General features: G+C 41.3%; 1 non-coding gene across 1 annotated transcript; it reads right to left on the reverse strand.

Moving 5' to 3' along the window:
• Positions 1 to 1,045: 1,045 nt before the first annotated feature.
• On the reverse strand, positions 1,046 to 1,152 carry LOC122653355. The gene has a single exon (XR_006331786.1). It is a non-coding gene; the product is annotated as a small nucleolar RNA R71 (small nucleolar RNA).
• Between the last annotated feature and the right edge of the window lie 17,877 nt (positions 1,153 to 19,029).

Below are 19,029 nucleotides of genomic sequence, written 5' to 3' on the forward strand. Positions count from 1 at the left end.
ATCAAATTTTGGCACCCTTGCTAGATCAAATTTTGTCAGGGAACTGAAGCACGATTGCTAAGATTGATTGAGTTGTTTTGTGTTACTTTGTTTTAGCTTTAATTTTACAATTCTAGAATTTTTATTTTAATTTTTAATCTCTTTATTAGGTTAATTTTAGTATACCTAACGTTCTCTTTGTTTGTGCAGGAAGCCGAGTAGATTGAGTAAGGACAAGCTGTCCATTTGGTTTACTTTTAATTCCTAGACTTTATGTAATTAGGGTTATTTTATGTAATTTTTTTAATTCCAGCATTAGATTGGGTGTTTAGGTTTAATTTTACTTCCCCCAGCCCCTTAAGATCATATGTGTAACTGTTCATCAGGGGCAGCACGTGGAATTGTGCAATCGCCAACAATTGGTAAGTAATTTTGTTAGTTTTAAATTGGTTTTTTTTTTTTTTTTTTTTTTTTTTTTACTTTTTTAGTTCTGATTTTTATTTTTATTAAGTGTTTTTGATTAGTTATCATGTTTTAATTTTCTAGTTTTAATTTTTGTTTAATTAGCACGTTCAACCTGTGTTGTGCTTTATGCATGGTCGGTGTTCTTTGCACCCCAACCTGACTACCCTTGACCTAGAAATAGAGCAATTTATGGCTAGACCTAAGGAGAAGGATAATAATAATAAAATGGGTGACGAAAACCATCCAACAAGGCCGCTGAGTGAGCACTTCACTCTAACTGCCTATACCCTTGCGTCTTATATTCAGTTGCCTGCCATTCAGGCCGCTTAATATGAGGTCAAGTCCAACATCATATAGATGTTACCATCCTATTATGGACTTGCTAATGAGGAGCCTTACAAGCATCTTGATGAGTTCTTAGAGATATGCTCTACAGTCCCAAAACATCTCTGAAGATGCTTTAAAGTTGCTTCTGTTCCCATTTTCCTTAAAGGACAAAGCCAAACACTGGCTTCATTCCCTAGATTCGGTTAGGATTTCTACATGGGTGGGAACACACTAGGAATTTCTGAAAAAATTCTTTCCCATTGGCGGGACTAATAGCCTTAGGAGAACCATTACTAGTTTCTCTCAATTAGAGGGTGAACAATTTCATAAAGCATGGGAAAGACTCAAGGAATTACTTCAAAAGTGCCCCCACCATGCTGTCCCAAAATGCCAGTTAGCCCAGTGTTTTTATGATGGTCTCCGTGATCGATATAGGCAAAAGGTGGACTCCTCTTGTGGAGGAACATTTATGTATAAGAATGAGACTGAAACGTGGGATCTTTTTGAAACTCTTAGAGAGAATTCCCAACATCATGCTTCAGCCTCTCAGACTGAGATTTCACACACAGCGCAACCAAAGAAGGATGGTCTTTATAAGATCAATCCAACTATAGAGATGACTGCTAAAGTTGACATGCTGTCCAAGAAATTGGACTATTTGATGTCTATAGGGCAGCATCCTATATCCCCTTTCCCAATGAGTTTCCCTCCACCCAATCAGACTGAAGCATGTGCCCTATGTGCTAGCCCTAGTCACTATGTGACGGACTGTCCTTCAACTGTACAATTCCTTAAGTTTGTTCAGGAACAGGTACAAGTGGCTCAAAGTTTCCCTACACTGGGTAATGATCCTTTTTCCAACACTTATTACCCGGGATGGCGAAACCACCCAAACTTTTTATGGAGAAACTAAGTACCTAATAATCCTCCAAACCCACCGTATAAGCCACCATTTAATGTTCAAATCAATGTCTATAGGGGTGGACAGCCACCATATCCTTAACCCCAACAAAATCAACCCTTTGAGGAGAAGGTGCTAAAAGCATTGAGTGGGCTCGAGTAGAACACACAGCTGCTACACTCACATACTTAGTGCATTAATAAGCTAGAGAACCAATTTGGTCAGCTAGCCGATGCTATAAGTTGGAGGGAGGCTAGCCAATTGCCGAGTCAGCCAATAGGTAACCCAAATAGTCAAATGAGCCTAGGGAAAGAACAGGTCCAATCGATCACAGTCCTGAGGAGTGGCAAAAGGGTGAAAAAACCTGATGCACCCTTAGCCACTAATGGGAGGTTGCCTACTAAGTCTCAAAGCCATGGAGAGGCCGAGTCAACCCTAGAGAATTCTGGTGGTGGTGTAGAAACACATGAGTCCATTACTAAAACACCACCTATGGAAATCACTCATCATTTCCCAAGGAAGGGGCTGCACATTTCTACTGTGGAGGGACCATCACCTGATTCCTACATTCCAAAGGTCCCTTTCCCCCAAGCCCTTCAGACACCAACCCCAGCCTTTCTAGATAAAAATGGTGCAAAGATACAAGAGATGATAGACTTGTCCCAACAAGGTCACATCAATCTCCCCCTGTTGGATGCTATCAAGCAAGTTCCTGCTCACGCTAAATTTTTAAAAGACCTCTGCACCCAAAAGTGTAAGTTGAGAACTCAAATCCCTAAGACCGTCCATTTAACTGAACAGGTTAGCTCTGTAATTTCTAGCAACCTACCTCCTAAGCTTAAGGATCCAAGTGCGCCTCTTATTTCCTACATCATTGGAGATCTCTCCATAAGTAGGGCCCTACTTGATTTAGGGGCTAGTGAAAATATCTTGCCTAGTTCAGTCTATGATAGATTTGGCTTAAGAGATTTGATACCCACTGAGGTCATCCTTCAATTGGCTGATCGTTTAGTCAAAACACCTCGTGGTTTGTTAGAGGATGTCTTAAGGCTGATTTGGTATGATTTCTATTTAAATTTCAGGGGGTGATTTCTATTTCTGAAATTGTTTGGTTTGAGTTTTGCAACTTATTTCAGTGAAATAGAAATCAAGTGGAATAGAAATTCTGAAATAGTTGCGGAGCTGTTTCAAAATTTCTATTTCGTTTGATTTAGCACTCTTGCTCTTGAATGAACACATGGTTAATTTCATGGGCAAAGTAGTAATTTTATGTTAAAAATAAAACACCACCCTTCTTCTCCTAATGGTCTCACCACCACCACCCCACTCCCACCATTGCCACCGCCACCACCACCACTACTACCCCATTACCACCACCACCACAGCCGTTGCCACCGCTACCGCCACCACCATTGCCATTGCCGCCACCACCACCACCATAACCACCGCCACTACTTCCACAACCACTGCCACTTCTTCCACAACCACCACCAACACCGCCACTACTTCCATGTCACCACTACCCTGCCACCATCGTCACCATCACCACCACCACTGCCACTACCCTGCCGCCACCACCACCGTCCTTCCCAAAGAAATATAGAGAATCTATTCTCAGAATTTAAACTATCAAATGGATTTTTTTTATTCTTGAAATATTTCATATTGATAAAACCAAAATAATTTCAATTTTTTGACCAAAAACCTATTTGTTGACTATTTCAAGAAATCAATCCAAAATTGAAATAGAAATCATACCAAATCAGGCCTTAGTAAAGGTGGAAGAGTTGTACCTGTGTGTGGACTTCCTTGTCCTTGATATGGATACAGCCACCACAGCCAAGCTTCCCCCTATCATTTTAGAGTGACCTTTCTTAGCTACTACAAATGCTTGCATAAATTATAGATCGGGTGCCATGGACATCTCTTTTAGGAATAAGAAGCTTAGGCTTAACATCTTCAATGCATCCTTAGGTTCCATTTGAGAGGAAGAGTGCTTTGCATTGGATTTGTTAGATGAAGTTGTGGCTGATCACACTTCTCACATACTTATTGATGACCCTTTGCAGCACTATGTAATGTTTGGAGATGAGTCTGAGGCATATACTGAAGAGGTGAACACTTTGCTAGATTTCTCACCCTCTTTAGAATGGCCATCTTGGATAGTTAGGTTTGAGCCTCTCCCCCCTTTGGCTATATCTCCCCAACCTTCTTCTCTAATATTCCCTCCAAAGTTGGAACTTAAACCTCTCCCTTCCACCCTTAAGTATGCATTTTTAGGGAAAGGAGAGACCTTGTCTGTTATTATCTCATCCGATCTTTTGTCCAGGCAAGAGACTCAATTGTTGGAAGTTCTTTCTGAGTACAAGGCCACCATTTGTTGGTCCTTTGCTGATCTTAAGGGTATTGACCCTTCAATTTGTATGCATAGGATTTATTGTGAGGATGGAGCAAAATCCTTTAAGGACCCACAACGTCGTCTGAACCCTAATATGAGGGCAGCAGTGAAAGAACGAAGTGGTAAAGTGGCTTGATGCTGGCATCATATACCCTATCTTGGATAGTCAATGGGTCAGCCCCACTCAGGTTGTCGCTAAGAAGTCTGGCATCATGGTTGTTCCCACGACCAAGGTGATCTTATCCCAACTCGTACCACTAGGGGTTGGGGTGTTTGTATTGACTATCGAAAGCTGAACAAGGTCACTCGCAAAGACCACTTTTCTCTGCCCTTCATTAATCAGATTTTAGAAAAATTGGCTGGACAGAGCTACTTTTATTTTCTTGATGGTTATTCGGGATACAATCAAGTCCCAATATGTCCCAATGACCAAGAGAAAACAACCTTCACTTGCCCCTTTGGTACATTTACATTCAAACGCATGCCCTTCGGGTTGTGTAATGTTCCGGCCACTTTTCAAAGGTGCATGATGGCCTTCTTTTCTAACATGGTTGGCCAATCTTTAGAGATTTTCATGGATGACTTCTTTGTCTTTGGGTCATTTTTTGATGAGTGTCCCCACCGATTATCTCAAGTTCTTAAACGGTGTGTGGAGACCAACCTCATTTTGAGTTAGGAGAAGAGCCATTTCATGGTTCAAAAGGGTATTGTCCTTGGCCACATTGTTTCTGCATGAGGCATTGAAGTTGACCCAGCCAAGATTGATTTGATTGCTAAGTTACCCCTCCCACTTCTATTTGGCAGGTCCGTCCCTTCTTAAGCCATGCCGGCTTCTATAGGTGTTTTATCAAAGACTTTAGCTTGATTTCTAGGCCCTTGTGCAGTTTGCTTGCAAAGGATGCCCCTTATCTTTGATGATAAGTGCCTTAATGCTTTCCACACCCTTCGTGATTCATTGTCTAAAACACCCATTATGAGGTCAACTGATTGGCCTCTCCCCTTTGAGATCATGTGTGACGCGTCCGACTATGTTTTTGGTGTTGTTTTAGGCCAAAGGGTTGATGGGAAGCCTGTTGTGATTTACTATGCTAGTAAAACCCTCTCTAATGCTCAAATGAATTACATCACTACTGAGAAGGAGTTACTCATAGTAGTTTTTTCCCTTGATAAATTTAGATCATAGCTTTTGGGCTCGAAGGTGATTATCTATTTGGATCATGCAGCTCTTTGGCATCTCCTCTCCAAGCGTGATGTTATGCCTAGGCTCATACGATGGATTCTCCTCCTTGAAGAATTTGACCTGAAAATTCGAGATAAGAAAGGATTAGAAAATGTTGTAGCGGACCATTTATCTCGTATTCCCTTTTATCCTTCCACCTCTGAGTTGGTTCGGGAAACCTTTCCCAATGAGCAGTTATTTTCTATATCGTCTAAACTGGCTCCTTGGTATGCTCACATTGTGAACTACTTTATTAGTGGGAAGATTCCTTCTGATTGAGATAAATCAGTTAAGGATCACTTCTTCTCATCGCTATAGTACTACTATTAGGAGGATCCTGAGTTGTTTCGATACTGTTCGGATCAGGTCATTAGACGTTGTGTTCCTGAGAGTGAATTTCAGAGTATATTATCTTTTTGTCATTGTTTGAGTTAAAATAATACCGCAAGCATATGGGTCAATCGCAGCTACAGGTCGAACACAAGGAGATATACGTCACTCTATTTAACTAACTTAAAAGTAATGCAAAATTAACCAAATTAAAGTGTTAAATTAAACTAATTAAACTAATAAAAATTAACGCATTCTAACTCACAAGCATCTAAGGGATTAAATTGGCGTCCTAACACATGAGCATCAAACCTATCAAACTAACGCGAATTGGAACAAATTGGAAGGAATAAAAAAATGCAGCCACACTTCACAACTACATTAAAAAAATAAAAAAATAGAGGGAGAAGAAGAAGAAGAGATAATGAGATAGAAGAGAGGGAGAATGAGTTTAAGAGTTTAGAGAGTAAAACCTGGATGTGCTTGCATGAATGTAGTTGAAGAGCTTGAATACTTGAACAAACTTTGCATGACTTCCTCTTCTAAATCTCCAAGTCTTGTCATCAACTTAGGAACTTAGACTAGAAAGCTTGAAACTAAACTAGAATTATTACAACCATATTGAAGACATGAATTGAAATTAAAGCATAAATTAAACCTATTACAACCATTAAATAAAAATCATAAAAGCAAACTAGAACTTAGAAAAGTCAAAAATCACAAATTAGAAGGAGAAGAAGAGAAGAAATTTCACTAAGTGAATGAACAAATTTTACAAGAGAAGTAGGGGGTATTTATAGGGGGAAGGCGAGAAGAAGAGATAAGAAGGAAAAGGGGAGAGGTTGGAGAAAGATTCCATTCTCCTTTACAATAAAACTTGAACCCCAAGAAAAAAGAGAAAAATAGAAAGTGGGAGAAAAAAGAATCCTAGCTACATAAGCCTTCTATTTCTAGAAAAGTAAATTTCTAATTCTAACTTGTGCTTCCTTTTCCTTGTAGGTGTCTTCTCCAAGCAAAGAGATCAAGGCATCTTTGACTTTTCAACCTTCCATGGATGAGAGAATATTTTTCAAAAGAAATATATCCAAAGTAGAATTTCAAAAATGCCCTTGGAAAGTTGGAGGAGAGAGAGTGTGATGAGGATGACTAGGATTCCACTCACAATTAATGAAATGTCAAATCTGTTCTTCAAAAAACGTGGAGCATGGGATGCTTATATAGGCCTCACTGTTGTATTCCTTACGAAAAATCACCCAAAATAGATCCAAATTTCGTCCAATTTAGAGTTCGGGAGCCCAAGATATCTCAAGTTGAAGTTGGACTGCTCCAAAGCCTTCCAAATGGAATCTTTCAGCTAACAGAAAAGATAACTTCTGCGAATTATGCTAAAGCCCCTCGAATCCAAACTTCCGCTTTACTTTGTCCCCAGCCGAATTTCAATAATTATAAACAAACCCCTATAGACCATTTTCGCGCGTCGCTACGAAAACGGCCGTAACTTCTTCGTTTCAACTCGAAATCAAGTTCCGTTTGAACTGTTGCGAAGCTGACTTGATGGACTACGCATCCATACTATTAACACATAAAAATTATGCTAAGGGATCCACTATAATCACATTCAAATTTGACTAATCGGTGTGATTCTTTCAGTGCTCAATCCAAACTTGATTTTCTCGACTCTTGGGCACTTTCGGCTACTGTCAAACACCACTAAATAGCTTAAAAATAGATCATTAGCATCATTTGCTCCATTTTCACAAGAATTCACCTGAAACCTGAAAACACAAACAAAAACCTCGAGTAGTTCCGTTCCAAGTATAAAAATGCATGCTTTATGGCCCTAAGATTTCACACATAAATGTGTTCATCAGTCATACTCTCGCCTGTGGTGGACACTTTAGTGGTAACAAGACTGCAGTCAAGGTGCAGCAGAATGGCTTCTATTGGCCCACTTTGTTTCGGGATGCACATGTTTTCTATAAAACTTGCGTTAGATGCCAACAGGTTGGTCATCTTTCCCGACGTGATATGATGCCCCTCCATCCTATTCTGGTTGTTGAGATTTTTTATGTTTGGGGGATTGATTTTATGGGCTCATTTCCTGCCTCTTTCGGTCTTGAGTACATTCTAGTGGCAGTCGATTATGTTTTCAAATGGGTCGAGGCTAAAGCCACCAAGATCAATGATAAGGTAGTTATGTCCTTTATTTAGAGTCACATTTTTAGCTACTCTGGTTTCCCTAGGGCTATCATTAGCGATAGTGGGACCCATTTCAGGCATTGGAGGGTAGAAGCCTTGTTGAGAAGGTACTCCATTAATCATAAGGTTGCTACCCCCTATCATCCACAGACATCTGGTCAAGTGGAGGTTTCTAGCCAAGAGATAAAGCAAATCTTAGAGAAGACGGTTAGACCTGACCGTAAGGATTGGTCTACTCGCCTAGATGATGCTTTATGGGCTTACCGGACAGCTTATAAAACTCGTATTGGTATGTCTCCATATTGATTAGTTTTCGATAAAGCCTGTCATCTCCCAGTTGAGTTGGAGCATCTGACATTTTGGGCTATCAAGACCTTTAATTTTGACATGTCCGAAGCTGGCTCCACTCGTCGTCTCTAGTTATCTGAATTAGATGAATTACACAATGATGCTTATGACAACTCGTGACTCTATAAGGACCGGACTAAAGCTTTTCATGATAAACATATAGTCTGAAAGTCCTTTGAGCCCAACCAGCGAGTGTGGTTGTTCAATTCCAAGTTGTGCTTATTCCCTGGGAAGCTTAGATCTCGGTGGGATGGCCCCTTTGTGGTAGTGGATGTTTCCCCTCATGGTGTTGTGGAGGTTCGTAACCCTTAGACTGGACATACCTTTAAGGTCAATGGCCAATGACTAAAGCCGTACGTGGATGGCCTTGCTAATTGCCAACTTATTGAGTCGTTGGAGTTGCATGATGTGATCCTTGACTCTCTATGAGTCATTCTGAGTCTGGCTGAAGACACTAAACGTAGCACTTTGTGGGAGGCAACCCAACATTTTTCGCTAGACCTTTGTTTTCTTGTGGTTGTTTGTGTTTTATTTTTTTTAGGTAGTTGTTCCAGTTTGTTGGATGCACTGCTCTGCCATATCTTGATGATTCCTGCTATCTGGTATATTCCCTGCTTATCCTTGTTCTTTATTTTCTGCATGCATTGAGGCCACTGCATAATTTAAGTGTGTGGGGGGTGTGACCTTGATTGGCAGATTTTTATTTTGACTCTTGGTAATATTTACATGTCTTTCTGTTACTTTGATGCAAAGCGCGAGAGAGAGAAACTTAGGAATCCTAATCTGAAGTAATGAAAACCCTGTTGAGAGGATGGTAGCTAGTATGTATCTTGAGGTGGGATTTGACTCAAACAATAAGAGCCCCATCTAGTTTGAATGGACGGACTGCCTATCTGTCTTGTGTTCCTTGAGCTTTTGGTTAGGAGCTGAGACCAAGTTTTGACATGACATAAAAAATATATACATAATAAAATAAAGGCAGGAGATACTAAAAGTAAGAGTTGAATTCCTTGGAGCTAGACAGGGCACTCTTCCTCAGGAAGCACTGACTTGATCGACACTCCTTGGGATAAAACTTCTGAAAAGGAACTCTAGCATCACTATCCTTGTGGATATATGTAAGAAGCAAAGCTACCAAGTAACTCGGGTGTCTTGTGTAGTGACCCTGCATGGCATTTGAGGAACAGTAGTGGAGTAACAAATGGAGTTCAGAGTTGAAAAAAAAAAAAAAAAAAGAGAAAGAAAGAAATATCATTGCCTTGGTGTAATTGTATGGTAAAAAATGCTCTGAAGCCTAAGTCCTTGGTTCCCTTGACGTCATGAGTGGTCTTACCTTAGGTGAGGTGGTGTTTGGAAGATATGAGGAGATGCCCTAATTAAGATGTGTACCTATTGCTAGACTCAATATTGGGTAATAAGAGCTTAAGTGTGGGGGTACCTTTGTTTTCTTGATCTTAAGTAGAACATCTTAGTTTCGGGTTTGGTGTGTGCTTCTTACCATTGTCAAAATTTAAACTTGCAATCATGAATTTTGAGTGTATATTTTCTGCAAACACTCACGAGACAAAACTCGTCTACTAGGAGTAACCTAGGGGTTGAAAGGCTTGTTGCACATGCTAAGTGCAACCGTGATTCCTACGAAAGTGAGTTAGGGTTTTTGTTTTCTTTATTTTCTTTTTGCTTGAGGAGTAGCAAAATCTAAGTGTGCGGATATTTGATGAGCACATTTATGTGTGAAATTATCTCATTTAATTCTGTATTTTTATCTGCTTAAAATGGAGTTATTCGGGTACTTTTCTGTATTTTTAGGGTACAGGGGTATTTTTGGCAAATTAGAAATATTGGATGACAAGTGCACTTTCAGAGCCTAAATTGAGAAAACCTAGTTGGAGGAGTTCAATGCTACATAAGCCCGGCCTAGTGAAGACCTCTTGTGTTTTTGAGTTCGGGGGTAGTCCCCACCTAGCTCCACTGAATTTGGTCCCAAGGGCATAATTGTAATTTTAAAAAATTGGAAAATTTTCAGAAGATATCCAATATTAAGCTCATACTGTCCAGAATATTAATAATTGGAGCAACTTTAATTCTCGGATTGGGTCCATCCGGATCAATTATGGAAAGATATTTTCAAAAGAGATTTGTGACTCTCATATCCACTTTCCAATTCATTTTTCTATTTTTTTATTTTATTTTATTTTTGCCAATTCTGTTCCTACTGCGGTTTTCCATCTTTCCTAAAATCCCTCTATTCACAAATCTCTCACTTGCCTCTCTCTTCCTATCTCTCTCTCCCATCTCTCCTATTATCTCTCTCTATAATCTCATTCCTCTAAAACCACTCCAAGATCTCCTATTTCCCAACTTTTCCCAAAATGTAATCCCAATTTCCCTAAATCTCTCTTGGTTGTTTTCTCTCACGACTCTATTCCCATCATCCCTCCTTCTCCCTTTCTTCTCTCCATCTCTCACACCCTCTCTCTTCCTTCACCGAATTGTACTTCCTCCCCCTATTTATATTCTTTGTAAAAATGTTAGAAGGGAGACCTAATTCCCCCCTAACTGTGCTCTCTTTCTCTCTCTTGTTCTCTCTATTTTTCTCTTTGTGCTTAGTGTGGTTGATGTGCTTTGCAAGGGTTGAAGAAATTTATAGTAGTTGACTGCAATTCGACATCCATCATCATTGCTCTCCAACCTTCATCCTCACCTGCGAGTTCAAGCTATGAAGATTTTAATCAGCACTTTGTCTCTTAGCACCATGATCGGCTAAGTTCTTTCTATCTTTAGGTGTAGATGAACTGATGGTATTTGTTATGTAAAATTCTGATTTGCATTCTTAATTGCTTGATGCTGAGACCCCATCTCTATTTTGATGATTTTAATTGATATATTTAGTTGTGGAATTTTGTTTCTGTGATTCGATATTTTTTCATTCAAGTAATAGTATTTTGGGCTTATGTGGTTGTACTGAGGATGGATTATAGCTGAACGAACTAAGCGTACCAAGCCTTGTAGCAAAGGACGAAAGTACTCATCCAGATAGTCCATACCTAGGAGGAACCCTACATTCTGTGGTGTTATTAGGCCTGTGATTATAATAAACTGAATTAAATAACAAACCATTGGGGATTCGAACCCTAAAGATAATCTTCTCCCATATTTGCATATCGTTGTTAGCTTAGATTCGTTTCTTTCGTTCGTAGTTTAAAATCAGATTTATTGCACTTTAATTTTCATCACTTTCATCTAATCATCTTAGTAATTTAGCCTTCCAATTTCCTGTAGATCGACTTCTTACTTGCTACTTGCTAAATGAATTTAGAATTTTATTTTTGACCGGTTAACGACACGATCATTGACCATGTATTTATAATAAATACAAACCCTAATCCAATTCACCCCCATAATGAAAAAGACTAGTATACCCCCAATATCCTTGAAACTATTCCTAAATAGGGTTTATGCCTGTGGATCCACACCAATAGGTATGGCATAATTAATTAAGCCCACAGAAAATTCTAACACTCCTGAGAAGTCTAGTCCCACAAATTGGTGAACCTCTAACCCTTTGTAATCTGGAGATACACTATAAGACATAGAGTGCTGCTAGCAGATCAATGCATTCTATTCAGAGCATTAACTTGTCTAAATTTCCTTTCAGCTATAGTTGGATATTATATCTACCCAACAAACAGATAGAAGAAAAAAAACCATTAATAAGACACTATGACTTTGTCTTTGTTAGATGTAATAATGATGTCGGGTAAACTCATGCAATCGCATCATCATCGAAATATCGGCAATAAAAAAATGTCTTAATTTGGACGTGCTAGTTACAAGTCCCTTGGGTCCATCATAAAATCTGGTTGAGGCCCTAGGTGACACACCATTATATTTTATTTTGATTTTGATTTTGATTTTCGGGATTACTTCTCCCTTTCTAATGATGATATTTCTGAATTTCATAATCACTAATAAATGAACAAAATATCCATAACCAAACCCTCCACCTCACCCCCCCCCCCCCCACTCTTACCCTAAAAAAAAAAATTTCCTTGCCCCAACCAAATGTTGGACAGCTGGATCCAAATGCTTCAAATAATAACCATGTAATAGAAGCAAGATAAATAAAACTTTTGTGATTCAGTAAGGCTATGTTTGGTTGCAAGGGATATTGAAGGGAAGTGAAAATTTTCAAACTTAAAAAATAAAGTTTTGTAATCATTATTGAAAGAATAAGGCAAACAACAGAAGCCCATCTACTACGTCAGGCACGTGTTGATTGATGCAAAGACCAGGTATACCAAGATAGAGAAGATAACCTATGCGCTCGTGATCGTGGCAAGAAAGCTAAGGCCATACTTCCAAGCCCACACGGCCGTCATAGTCACAGACCTACCGTTGAAGAAGGTATTACACAAGCCGGACATATCAGGGCGACTAATGACCTGGGCGGTGGAGTTAACCGAGTATGACATCAAGTTCCAACCTCGAACTGCAATAAAAGGTTTGGCCCTAGTAGACTTTATAGTCAAATGTACTTTCTCAATTTCTGAGCCAAAAGAGGTAGGACATGAGGAGCATGATCGAGAGTTGTGGGAGATGTTCGTGGACGGGACGAGTAACGCGGCAGGGAGCGGGGTTGGGTTCATAATCACCAGTCCGAAAGGTTTTTGGATTCAATATGCACTCTGATTCACATTCCAAGCCTCAAACAACGAGGCAGAGTATGAGGCATTGCTTGCAGGGCTACGAGTCACAAGAGCAATCCTGATCACCCACCTAGCCATCCGAAGTGATTCCCAACTTGTGGTAAACCAAGTAAATGGAGAGTACGAGACAAAAGATGAACGCATGGCAGCCTACTTGACGCGAGGTCGTGATTAGTAGCCAAGTTTGAGAAGTTCAAGATGGTTCGAGTCCCGCGGATCGAGAATGTTGTAGCAGATGCCCTATCAAGGCTCACAAATAATGAACTTCAGAACTTGGCCAGTGCAGTATACATCGAGGTACTTCATGAGCCGACATATAAGGAAAAATAAGTCAACGAGATCGAGGAAGGGCCAAGCTAGATGCATCCCATTATCAACTATCTGCAGAATGATGTATTGCCTGAGGATAGGTTCGAAGCTAGAAAGGTGAAAATTCGGGCAGCCAAATACACGTTGGTCGAAGGAGTGCTATACAAGAGAGCAGTCACAGCACCGCTACTTAGGTGCCTAGGACTCGAGAGAGCTAAGTATGCCTTAGTAGAGGTGCATAAAGGAATATGCGGAAGCCACATGGAAGGGCAAAAGCATATAAAATCCTACATCAACGATTTTATTGGCCGAAGATGTAAGAAGAGGCCATAAACTATGTTAAGGCCTGCGAAAAATATCAACTATTCGCCCCGGTACCTCATCAGCCAGCGACATAATTGACTTCCATCCTTAGTCCTATACTGTTCGCCATGTGAGGGATGGATATTCTGGGAGACTTCATACTAGCATCCTTGAATAGAAAATAATTGGTGGTGGCAATCGATTATTTCACCAAGTGGGTCAAAGCTGAACCATTAGCGAAGATAACTAAGAAAGAGATGGAAAAATTTATTCGCGATAAAGTGATCTATCGGTTTGGGGTACCAAAGATTCTTGTCACGGATAATGGGATGCAATTCAATAATCCTGTGTTCAAGACCTTCTGTCAGACGTATCACATTGACTTCCGACCTGTCTCCATATCTTACCCATAGGCCAATTGTCAGGTAGAGGTAACAAATAGAACACTACTCGAAGGAATCAAGAGGAGACTAGATGAAGCAAAGGGGAGATGGGTGGAAGAACTTCTCAATGTCCTATGGGCATACCGAGCAACGGTGAGGACACCCACGGGAGAGAGCCCATTCCGATTAGTATACGAAAGCGAAGCTCTTGCACCGGTCGAGGTCCTTGCCTTGTCACATAGAGTCTTGCACTTCAACGAGCGAACATACGATGATGGACTTCGAGCAAATTTGGATTTCTTGGACGAGGTTCGTGAGAAAGCATTACTACAAAACGTGGCATACCAGTAGTGAATGGCCAAGTATCATAAATCAAGAGTCAAAGAGAGGCTATTCCATCAGGGAGACCTAGTTCTAAGGAAAGCTATTGGCAAACAAGGAAGGACCCTACATAGTTTCCAAGCAGATACGACCAGAGACATATCGCTTGAAAACTCTGGGGGGGACAAGAGAATAGATCGACCGTGGAACTCTGAACATCTGAAAAAGTTCTACTAATAAAGGATCGGCCACAATTAGTTTAGTTATTTTCATGTTTTAAGAATTTTTTGAAGTTTTTTCAAGAAGGATTTTTCGAAGTTTTTTTTGCCAAGTTGAAGATTTTCAAGAAATGAAAGCTCTTAGCTGCACTTTCCAATTGCCGATCAAGTTCGTACAAGCACCAAGGCCATCGGCCACGAGGCTCTATGCCAACCAAGGTCATCAGCCATGAGGCTCTATGCCAACCAAGGCTATCGATCACGAGGCTCTATGCCAACCAAGGCCATCGGCCATGAGGCTTTATGCCAACCAAGGCCATCGACCACGAGGCTCTATGCCACCAAGGCGCCTTGGCCACGAGACAACAGACAAGGGTAAATCGCGATACGTACAAGAAAAAAAAGTAAGATTCAAGGTAAAGATAGTATTGAGATTACGAAAGCCACTACAAGCACATGCCGAAAAAGTATTCTATGACATAAAGAAAGGAATAAAATCATGGCTCAAGAGGAGTAATGGCGACATCACGCTCAGAAGATGACACCCTCGAGAATGAAGGAGAAGGAGCCCTTGAAAGCTGAACGGGAACTATGCTCAGAGACTGAACCACCTCAACACCCTCCTCCAGACGAGGGACATCAGCTGCTATCTCATCAGCATCCACAGCGGCAGGAGGAACATTGCTCTGAAACTCCCTAAAATTGTAGCCAAGAATTCTCCTGAGAACAAAGCCCACGGCGTCGTTTATACCCATAGTATAAACCTCATTGTTGTACGCGTAGAACATATCCTTGTAGGCACGAGATACTCAGAAGTTGGCCACGGCTTGCTCACGAGCGTGGACAAGATCGACATTATGCTTCTGTCGAAGGGCACGAAGCTCATCCTCAAGGGCTCTGACCCTAGTAGATAAGTCTGTGGCCCCGGCCTACAAAGCAGCCTTCTGGGAAGATAATACATGAATTTCCTCGACCATCTTCTTCTCCCGAACGGCACCCTCTTCACACACGGCTTTCCGCTCCAAGACGTCCCTCTCCAAACTCCGCAGGCGCTGGGCATACTACACATTCTGGAAGACGTACTTCTTGAAGTGTAGCACCGCCTCAGCAGTACAATAATGGACCTGCAACCAAATTAAAGTCAGCAAACCCCCAACATATTAAAAAAAGAGAGAGAGAAAAGAAGAAGGTGATCGTCAAACCTAAAGAGAAGGAGAGACAAGCCTAAGAACAAGGCTACAGACCACGAAGGCCCAAAGCACAAAGCCAACAGCCAAAACCGCGGGCGACAAGGCCGAGCGTGGGCAACGAGCCAGGGGCGATGAGCGAGGACGACCAGCCGAAGGTGACCAGGCGAGCGACCAACCAAGGCGACGATCGCGGGCGACCAAGCGGGCGACGAGCGCAGACAAGAACAAGAGCGGGGAGAGACCAAAAAAAAAAAAAGAAGAGATGGGAGAGCCCAAAAGAGAGATGGGAGAGACTAAAAAAGAAAAAAGAGATGGAGAGAGACTAAAAAATAAAAAAAGAGATGGAAGAGACCAAAAAAGAAAAAAGAGATGGGAGAGACCAAAAAAAAAAAAAGATGGGAGAGACAAAAAAAGCAAAAACAAGATGGGAGAGACCAAAAAACAAAAAGAGATGGAAGAGACCAAAAAAGAGGAAGAGAGAGAATGAAGAAAAAGTGAAAAGTGGGGAAGTGGGGAAGTGAAGAATGAAAAGAAAGTGAACAAAAGAAGAAATAGAAAAAGTGGGCAAAAAGAAAGAAAAAGAGGATAAAAGTGTACTGGGGGGTTTTGAACCCCTCACCTCTCCCACTCGCTAATAAGAGAAAAAGTCATCTACCCCAAGAAGCAAAGTTCATCCAATGGTCACGAGTGCTCATCACAAAGTTCCCTTCAAGAAGCTTTATTTGCAATAAGCCTCTCCTAGATTAAAAACTACAACACAGATGCTACTCTCTTGAGTACTCCGTTCCAAGACAGTAGGGGCAAGTGATAAACCAAAAATATATGGGCCAATCCCGAGATGCCACGTGTCCTGACCTGAAGAGGAGGCTAGCTCAAGCCTGGCCGCAACAGAACCAATTCGACAACCCAAGAGGAATAGGACCCAAGAGGCCACCCTAAAGGCCAAGTCTACCAGGCAGGCCACGGGGTCCAACCATGACATCATTGGCAAGATCTACATTATCCTATCACTAAAAGATCGTAACTGGAGGTATACCAAAGGGAGGACTATCCTAAAGAGGTATAAGCCTAACAAAACTCAACAAGAGAAGAGGACATTTAGGAAACCTCTTCCCTACTAGGACTCTACATCTCACAATGAGCTATTCCAAATACAATTCTACTACGTGATGATCTATCCTGCGTAGCACATTCATCACCGATGAGGACTCTCCACACCGCCATACTCAACTATAAATACTCAGGTATTCCAACCCATTATTCATCTTGAATTCCAGTAATTGCTAAGAGAGATCTAACTTAGGCATCGGAGAGTCTTAGGCGGAACCACACCGAGTCTCCCTTATCCCTGACGTCCTTTTGCAGGTTGCGGCACCCAAAGGACCTATCGGAGATTTCCTGACGCAACAGGTCAGAAGGTCGCTATTGCAGGAAAGAAGAACGCTCCTCGTTGATGTTTGGATCTCTTTTCTATTATTGGTGGTGAAAATCTCTTTTGTTTTCTTGATGGAATGCAAGGGAGCCATCAAGATTAAGGGTAGTCCATACATGTTTCTGTTTCTCGGTAATAGCGAAAACAATTTTTTAACATACAACAATGTTTTGTACAGAATTACTCCAAAAATCCAGAAATAGAAAAAATTGATTCTAACTCAGAACCAATTTTTTGAAACATAATGGTTGCCGTACATACCCTTGGTGTTTTTGTTTCTCACTGCATCATTTCATACAGAAGACCAATTTACTTAGTGATGTCTGTAATATAAGCTTCTAGTTTTAACAGGGTAGATAACAGAATTTTGCAGGATATGGAAATATTGAATTGGATGTCTCTTTACATGGGATGAACAATATCCTGCACAAAACCATGTCTTTATGAACACATAATTACAAGGATAAAAATCCTCTACAGTGCATGAATCTAGGATCTTTATCCCCCTCCAGTTCCATGCCTGGCCTAGTTCCCCAGTGTCTCTAACAAGGGGGGCGCAATGACCACCCTACCCCTGCGCAAACACTCTGATCGGGTGGGGTCCAACCCCCCCCCCTTATTAGAGACACTGGGGAATTGGGCCGAGCATGAAACTGGAGGAGATAATTTTCTTGAATCTAGCAGTGCACTGCAGTGTGGGTTCCATATAGTGCCATGTGGCACTACAAGATCGTGTGGTTGAGAACTCCCTAGACCTATTTCAATTGAAATACCCATAGCCATAACCAGGTTGAGCTTTTAGCTGCCCGACGACATCGTCTTCCCTCTTTTGTAATAACCAAAAAGAGCGGATTTTAGGGCTTCAGCACCAAAAGCTCACGGTAGGAGCAGAAACCAAGGGAAAATAATAGAGAAATATCAATTTGGCTCTCCTCCAACCGTGGTGGGAGCTGAAGGGTCCAGCCCAGCTAAACAAGGGTGATTTTGGTCTTTTCACAGGTGGGACCCAAGTACCCCCCCCCCCTGTTTTTGGGTGTTTCTGCTCGGCTGGACCCTCCAGCTCCCGCCACAACTGGAGGCGAGCCAGATCTGAGAAATACAATGGCAGCTATTCACTAACGTCGTAATCATGACCTCCCATGTCGGTTCTTCAATCCCGGCCTCCCGGGTGCTTATTTATGCATATTCTCCCACCAACTTGTCTTCTGTGCCTTGAAGGTACTTGAATTTCAAGTTTAATAATCTGATCTAACTACAGTTGGCGCAAGTCTTTAGTCTTCTCCGTCTCCTATTTCTTTTTAGAAAATCTGGATTTTCTGCTTTTCTTTCTCCACATCTTTACTTTTCTTATTTTGTTATTACAATGTCGTGTGGCGTTGGAGAATGAATCACTATGTTCCGGATTTTGAAACAGAAGACGAAGAGTTGACCTTGAACACGAAGATGTTGGGACTACCCCGGCAGGGGAAATCGAAACTGTAGTCTCTCTCTCTCTCACCTAGCTATCCTCCATCCTTCTGCTGTTTTTCAATTCAATTGTTATGTAATTAGTAGTTATGTTTGATTGATTCTAAACACTAGAACAGTAGAGAGGAAGAAGGGCTCATGGAGCTGGTATGGCAGAAGCTGGTATGGCAGAACAGTCGGGTCGTTCTCGAGAGTCAGATCTCCCAAGAAATCATCACAGAAAGATACAGTCTTGGACGTCTGATCATGTGCAACGACAGCAGAGCAAGGTGCTTCGCTTCACCTGTTACTGCAAGAAGACGAGATGGTTTCATGGATACACTACCCTTACCCTCTTGAAGATTCCTTCGATCGAGATTTCAATGCTGATTTCCTCTACACTTCGTTCCATAGTTTGAACTCGCAGAGGAAGTACAGGCAAGAGAGGGAAGTCGAGAGAGAGAGAAGAGGGAAGACAATGCCATCAGGAGGGTAAAAGCTCAATCCGGTCATGGCTATGGGTATTTCAACTGAAATAGGTCCAGGGATTTC

Source organism: Telopea speciosissima, chromosome 2 (assembly GCF_018873765.1).
Source record: "Telopea speciosissima isolate NSW1024214 ecotype Mountain lineage chromosome 2, Tspe_v1, whole genome shotgun sequence".
Lineage (NCBI taxonomy): Eukaryota > Viridiplantae > Streptophyta > Magnoliopsida > Proteales > Proteaceae > Telopea > Telopea speciosissima.